The sequence below is a fragment of the Mirounga leonina genome, unplaced genomic scaffold, assembly GCF_011800145.1.
Source record: "Mirounga leonina isolate KUSES-001 unplaced genomic scaffold, KU_Mleo_1.0 Mir_197, whole genome shotgun sequence".
In the NCBI taxonomy this organism is placed as follows: domain Eukaryota; kingdom Metazoa; phylum Chordata; class Mammalia; order Carnivora; family Phocidae; genus Mirounga; species Mirounga leonina.
In genome coordinates this window covers 1,215,676-1,223,301 of record NW_023270494.1, presented here as the reverse complement: position 1 = coordinate 1,223,301, position 7,626 = coordinate 1,215,676, and positions in this window count along the sequence as shown.

Genomic DNA, 7,626 nt, shown 5'->3' with positions numbered 1-7,626 from the left:
TCTGAAGGACCCACAGTGAAAGTACAACCCAGCAAAATGGGAAGCTGCAGTGAGCAGCCCGGGAAGGGACGTTTACAGCCTGAAAGGCACTTCTTACAAAACTGAAACAGCGCCTGAGCATCCAACTTCGGCAGGTACAACAAGAGCGGGGTGATACCCAGAGAGAGCAGAAGGAAGAAAATACTAAAGAATAGAATGAAAGGGCGCCTGGGTGGCTCAGATAGTTAAGTGTCTGCCTTCGGCTCGGGTCATGATCCCAGGGTCCTGGAATCGAGTCCCGCATTGGGCTCCCTGCCTCTGCCTCTCTGTCTCTCTGACTCTCATGAATAAATAAATAAAACATTAAAAAAGAAGAAGAAAAAAGAACAGAATGAAAGAAAGAGAAATCAACGGACAGAAACTCAAAGCTGACACTTCAAAAAGACATGAAATAATCCAAGCTCTGGCGGGACCAACTGGGGGCATCGAGGGAGGACGCAAGTCATCGGTGAAGGAGAGCGCACTAAAGAAATACTGGGGATTGGAATTATGAGCAAATGCGACCCACGGCTCCATTATGTGGAAGATAAGTTTGAGCAGATAATGATCTAGGAGACAATAGACAGGCAGGATACCCCATCGGAGAGTGGCGAGATATGCCAACAGAACTCTGGCCCCAAACGGCCAGGACTTGGTCAATAACCGTCAGCTTCCCCAATCTCCACCCCAGCTCCCCACTCAGGACCAACCAGAGAGAGCCAGGGAGCCCCCCTGACCCATCCCACAGGTTGCGCCTCTCCTTAGACGCCCGCAGCTTCCCCCAGGCCAACAGCCTCGGGTCAGGCCACCCCTGAACCCCCAGTCCTCCGCCTGCCTGCCTTTGAGTCTCCACCAAAATGCAAGTCACCGTGGCTTCCTCCCTGCTGGAGCGACCTCTGAGAGCCCGGCTCCTGCCTGTCCTCGCGTGGACGGCCTTCTTCTACATCCACGATATGTATCCATTGCTGGAACTCGCACACGTGGGCACACCAGCTCTAGCTGGTTTCACAGGTGAATTTTTACTCAACGTTCATGGACTGTTTACAGGACAGAAAAATCCCAGTCTTAAAATTTTCACAGAAGGCTAGCATGAGCTCAACTCCAAAATGAACAGTAGTAGACCAATCTCCGTCACTACTATAGTGCAGAGAGCCTAAATAGACTGTTAATAAATTGAAATCAGCTACCTATCAAAAATGTTAGCCCTCGTGACCTCACTGGGCTTACAGCAGGATCTCAGTGTCAGGAAACCGATGGGCGCGTTCCCCATTACACATTAGAGGAAAGGGAATGCACCATTATCTCAGGAACTGCACAAAGAGCACTTGATACATTTTAATACTCATTTGCCGTTTTCTAAAAATCTCTTAGCAACTCAGGAGTAGAAAGGCATTTCCTTGATCTGATAAAGGGCATTTCCTTAAAAATATATAGCAAAATTAAAATACAAAATTATAAGGATAGACATTTGATTATTTAACAATCTTTTACAATTATGCATGATAAAAATTTCTTTTTTTTTCTTTAAAGATTTTATTTATTTATTTGAGAGAGAGAGAATGAGAGACAGAGAGCATGAGAGGGAGGAGGGTCAGAGGGAGAAGCAGACTCCCCGCTGAGCAGGGAGCCCGACGCGGGACTCGATCCAGGGACTCCAGGATCATGACCTGAGCCGAAGGCAGTCGCTTAACCAACTGAGCCACCCAAGCACGCCCCGCATGATAAAAATTTCTTAAACAAATGTATAAACACACACACAAATAACAAACCAGAGACAGCATTTGCAAAGTATGTGATAAAAAGTTCCTAATTTACTAATTGCTCCTACAAATCACTATACTAAGAAACCTGATAGAAAAGCAGGCTAAGATTGTTAATCTTTATGGGCCATAGACCTTGCATTAATTGGGAGTCTTCTGATCACATGGTACAGAAACAAGGTTCAAAATGACTTGTACAAAAGAAAATGTATTGGCTTACATAACTGAAAAGCCTGGGTGTCAACCTTCAGGCATGGCTCGATCCAGGTTCTTCACCCATTCCTCTTCTCCTTCCTCAGTCCAGCTTTCCTCTGCATGGCTTCATTCTCAGGCAGCCTCTCCTCAAATGGAGGCCACATTCCACCAGGTCAGATTCCTCATGGAGAGGGGGAGAGCAAAGACTTGGATGACCTCTCCCGGACCCCACCGGAGTCAACTTGGCCAAGCCTGAGTTTCCGGGCTCCCTTAGCCCCAAGAGTGGGGAGAGGGCCCCCAAAGGAATACCAAGCTGCTGCTCACAGAAAAGCAGGGAGAGACTGGACAATGTTCTGCAGGCAAAGGCTTTGCCCATCGCAACCCTATCTAGAAATTAGAACAGCAATGCAATGTTACTCAGCCACACCTAGAATGAAATCCTGCCATTTGCAACGACGTGGACGGAGCTGGAGGGTATTATGCTGAGTGAAAGAAGTCAGTCCGAGAAAGACAATTACCATATGATCTCACTCATAGTGGTGTTTAGAAACAAACGAGCAAAGGGGAAAAGAGACAAACCAAGAAACAGACTGCTCACTACGGAGAACACCCTGACGGCTACAGAGGGGAGGTGGGGGGGCAGGTGACGGGGCTTCGGGAGGACGCTTGTCGGGAGGAGCAGCGGCTGACGCCTGGAAATGTGGAGTCACCGTATCGTACCCCCACGTCTAATCTTACACCGGACCTTAACTAACCGGAATTTAAATAAAAACTTGAAACTACAAGAAAGAAAGAAAGAGAGAGAGAGAGAGAGAGAGAGAGAGAAAGAAAGAAAGAAAGAAAGAAAGAAAGAAAGAAAGAAAGAAAGAAAGAAAGAAAGAAAGAAGAAAGAAAGAAAGAAAGAAAGAAAGAAAGAAAGAAAGAAAGAAAGAAAGAAAGAAAGAAAGAAAGAAAGAAAGAAAGAAGGAAGGAAGGAAGGGAGGGAAATTAAAACAGCTCTGGATCCTGTCCTCGGAGAATTTGTTCTCCCTCTGAGCGACGAGTGACATGAGCATCAGGACGCAGGGCGCTGGGGGCGCCTGGGCGGCTCCGTTGATTAAGCACCAGACCCTGGATTTCAGCTCAGGTCGCATTCTCAGGCTCCTCCCTCTGCCCCTCCCTCCACTCCTGCTCGCTCTGTGTCTGTCTCTGTCTCTCTCTCAAATAAATAAATAAAAATTAAGAAAAAAAAAGAGCCCTCACCCTCCTGGACGCTAGTGAACTGATCGCACAAAGGCCGTGGAGCAGCTCAGGATCGCACAAAGGCCAGGCCGGGGCTCCGTGGTCAAGCGCTGCCAGAGGGCCGGGATGAGGCCGGGGGCTCGTCAGGTGCGGGGAGCACGAGGTTGCCCCTGGCTGGCAGTTCCTCGCGTGGACACCGGGCTGCCATCTGACCCACAGCCCCTCTCCTCCGGGGCCGTCCTGGAGAGATGAGGCGATTGGCCCTGCGGGAAACTCTCCCCGCGGGGTCACGGTCCCCTTACTCACCATCGCCCAAAGGAGAAGGCGGCCCACGTGCCCCTGAGAGGATGAATGGATACACACACCGTGGCCGTCTGTCCAGCGGAAGGACATCCTGACCCGCGAAACAGCTGGGGTGGACAGTGAAGACATCCCCCTCTGGGATGAGCCAGACGCAGGCGGGCAAACCGTGCACAATCCCTCTGACAGGTGCCCGGGGACGGAACGTGTGCAGCGTGCCCAGGGCTGGGAAGAGGGATGGGGCGACGGGGCCTGGGCAGGTGGGTTCTGAACATGACCGTGTGGCGGCTGCACATCCCCCGGGCTGTCCTAAATCCACCGATTGTGCGCCTCAAACGCATGAATGGACGGTGTGCCGATAACGCTGTTAAAAAAAGAAAAAGAGCCAAAATGAACTATTGGGACTTCATCAAGATAAAACCTTCTGCACAGCAAAGGAAACAGTCAACAAAACCAAAAGACAACCGACAGAATGGGAGAAGATATTTGCAAATGACATATCAGGTAAAGGGCTAGTATCCAAAATCTATAAAGAACTTATCAAACTAAACACCCAAAGAGCAAATAATTCAATCAAGAAATGGGCAGAAGACATGAACAGACATTTCTGCCAAAAAGACATCCAAATGGCCAACAGACACATGAAAAAGTGCTCAATATCGCTCGGCATCAGGGAAATCCAAATCAAAACCTCAATGAGATACCACCTCACACCAGTCAGAATGGCTAAAATTAACAAGTCAGGAAACGACAGATGCTGGCAGGGATGCGGAGAAAGGGGAACCCTCCTGCACTGTTGGTGGGAATGCAAGCTGGTGCAGCCACTCTGGAAAACAGTATGGAGGTTCCTCAAAAAGTTGAAAATAGAGCTACCCTATGACCCAGCAACTGCACTACTGGGTATTTACCCCAAAGATACAAATGTAGTGATCTGAAGGGGTATGTGCACCCTAATGTTTATAGCAGCAATGTCCACAATAGCCAAACTGTGGAAAGAGCCAAGATGTCCATCGACAGATGAATGGATAAAGAAGATGTGGTATATATATATACAATGGAATATTATGCAGCCATCAAAAGGAATGAGATCTTGCCATCTGCAACGACGTGGATGGAGCTGGAAGGTGTTATGCTGAGCGAAATAAGTCAATCAGAGAAAGACAATTATATGATCTCACTGATATGAGAAATTTGAGAAACAAGGCAGAGGATCATAGGGGAAAGGAGGAAAAAATGAAACAAATGAAACCAGAGAGGGAGACAAACCATAAGAGCCTCTTAATCTCAGTAAACAAACTGAGGGTTGCCGGAGTGGAGGGGGGTGGGAGGGATGGGGTGGCTGGGTGATAGATATTGGGGGGTATGTGCTATCGTGAGCGCTGTGAATTGTGTAAGACTGTTGGGTCACCCCTGAAACAAATAATACATTATAGGTTAATAATAAAAAAATTTAAAAATAAGAAAATAAAAAATAAAATTTCATATAGGACTAAAAAAAAAGAGCAAAAAGGCATGCTGGCGACCACACGAAGGACAGAGGGACGGCTGGGGCAGGTGCCCCTGGAGGACAGCTGCGTCCGCCCACGCCTCTGACCACTCCCGACTGGGGCGTCCACCACCCCCACAGGAGGGAGGGGAGCGTGGCCCCGGCAGGGTGTCAGGGAAGACCCGTCCCCACAGCCACCTGTCAGCTGCCCAGTGGTGCCAGTTTACGCCTCTGCTCTGCATCCTGCTGGAACGTGGGTCCCCCGCGCAGGAGGACCGATGCTTCCTCTGCCTGTGTCCCCCTAGCCACTCGGCCTGCCCGCCCAGCAGACCAGACCCCGTCACTGCTAGTCACTGCTACAGGTCAGCGAATCAGTGCTGGGAGCAGGAACTGGGGCTGAGCGGGTCACGCAGCAGGCCCGCGGCCGTGGGGAAAGCCTGTCACCCCCCGAGTGGCCGCTGGGTGGCAGCCACGTGGAGCCCGTGGCCAGGAGGGCCCAGGAGCAGGAGCCGGCCCGGGCCGGGAGGTGACCCAGAAGGGTGCTGCTGGCGGACTGGGGCAAGGTGCTGCCTGGTGGGGCCCAGGCCGGGGCTCCTCGTGCCAGGCCGGCTGCTGAGGACATGGCCTCCCAGGGTGGAAGACAGCAGACAAAGGAACAGTCGGCCGAAATGATCTCCGGTTTGCCTGGGAACAGTAGTGGTCTGGAAAACACAAACCAGCAAACCCCGGGGCTCAGTGGTGGTTCCAGTGGCCAGGCTTTTGGAGGGGGTGGCGGGGCCCAGGTGGGACGTGCTTCCTGCGCCCACGGCCTCAGGGAGAGCGTGGGAGAGGGTGGGAGTGGCCCACGGCTCACCCGCATGGCCAGCAGCCCGTGCTGGGCAGGGGTCCGACCCCGGGGCCCCTCTGTGCTTCCCACACAGACGCCAGCCCCGGACCACAGAGGGGCTGCCTGACAAGGGGACAGGCAGGGCGAGCGACATTTGGGTGGCCTGGGTCCCCTGGGGGGAAGAAGGAAGGGGGACATGCTGGACCGCACAGCCAGTCTGTCCAGCCAGGAGTGTGTCTGTCCCTCCAGACTCCAGCTGGAGACAGTGGGAAGTGTGCAGCGGGAGGCAGACCCCCAAGTTTGGGGCAGAGTGTGGAGAAAGGTTCTGGCTGCCTTGGGTGAATGGGTTGGGGAGTGTGTTCCTGGGTTCCAGTGTGACGCGAGGCCGGAGGGAGAGGGTGCAGAGGACCACGTAATTGCAGGCCTTGGGGGCAGGTGCAGTGGAGGGGCGCAGAGAGGGACCTGGCTGTTTCCAGCGCGGGCCCCTTGGGTCTTGGCACCAACCCCCTCCTGCCCCGTGTGCGACTCTCAGGGAGCCAGCTGAGTGCAGCTTCTTGTTCCAAGTGACAGCTCCGAAGCCCACGAGGCTTCCCGGAGAGACCAGGACCACCATAGGGCTCCCTCTCTCCCCAGCACCCTATACCAAGGGCCCCTGTGAGGGGAACTGAAGGACCAGCCACTACGGCCTGCTTTGCCCCCGAAGGCCACTGCAGGGGCCAGACCTGGCGGCAGACTCGTTCTTGGGGACACTGGAGCCCCAACACGGCCCCACCTCCCATGACAGGTCCCAGCGCCCAGGCTTGGCCCCAGACCCCTGTAGTCCCTGGAGGCCTGGCCTCTGTCGGCTCTGCGGGCCATTCCCTCCCGGGGAGCAGGGTCAGGCAGGACTGCAAGGCCCACTGTCTGCCCCTGGAAGGCTCAGAGTTCCCAAGCGAGCTCCCCATGCAGTCAGGGCGCAGCTCCGCTCTTCTGGGCGAAGAGTGGTTCCAGGGAGGTCTGGGCTCTGGCCAGGCAGCTTGCTCCTTCCCCAGGGTGCGTCAGAGCTGAAGCCGCGTGGGACCAGGCACTGGAAGAGCAGCTTGGTCCCCCCGAGGCGTCCACACTTTCTGCGTGTGTGCATGGCATGCAGGTCAGATGGCAAGATTGGTGCGGCAGGCCAGGGATGAAGCCCACACACGGAGCGGGCAGACCGGGGGTCCCAGAGACACGGAACCACAGCCCTGATCAAGCCTCTCTTGAAACTGGACCCTCAGTCATTCAGTGGGATCCGTTCATTCTTCCAGCCAGCTTGAGTCTTCAAGCACCTCAAGCCAGAAGTACCTTCACTGATGTGGCGCATTCCCAAATGCTAGAATCGCCTGTGGCAGCCGGAGCACCGAGTGTGAAGTGCGGCCCTGCTGCGGGTGAGCGGGACCTGCTTCGCTAGCGATGAGGACAGGAGAGCACAGCCCAGGTCCATCCCTGGAGCTGGAGGCTGCGCCCGGACATCCAGGACAGGGGCATCTGCTCCGCGGGACCGTGTGGCAGCCCACGATCCAGCTGGTTTGTGCATGGGCGTGATGGGTACCAGCACCCTGCACTGTAAGTCTTCAAAAAATCGTAGCGTGGTAAAAGACACGTACCAGGAAATGTGCCGTGTTCACAGAGACAGCTGAGTGGCCCTGGGCACATTCACATTCTTGTGCTGCCACCACCGCCGTTCACCTCCAGAACTTTCTCATCTTCCCGAACTGGAACTCTGTCCCCATACACATTGACTCCCCAGCCCTGGAACCCCCCATCTTTTCTGTCTCTATGCATGTGAGTCCTCTGGGGACCTC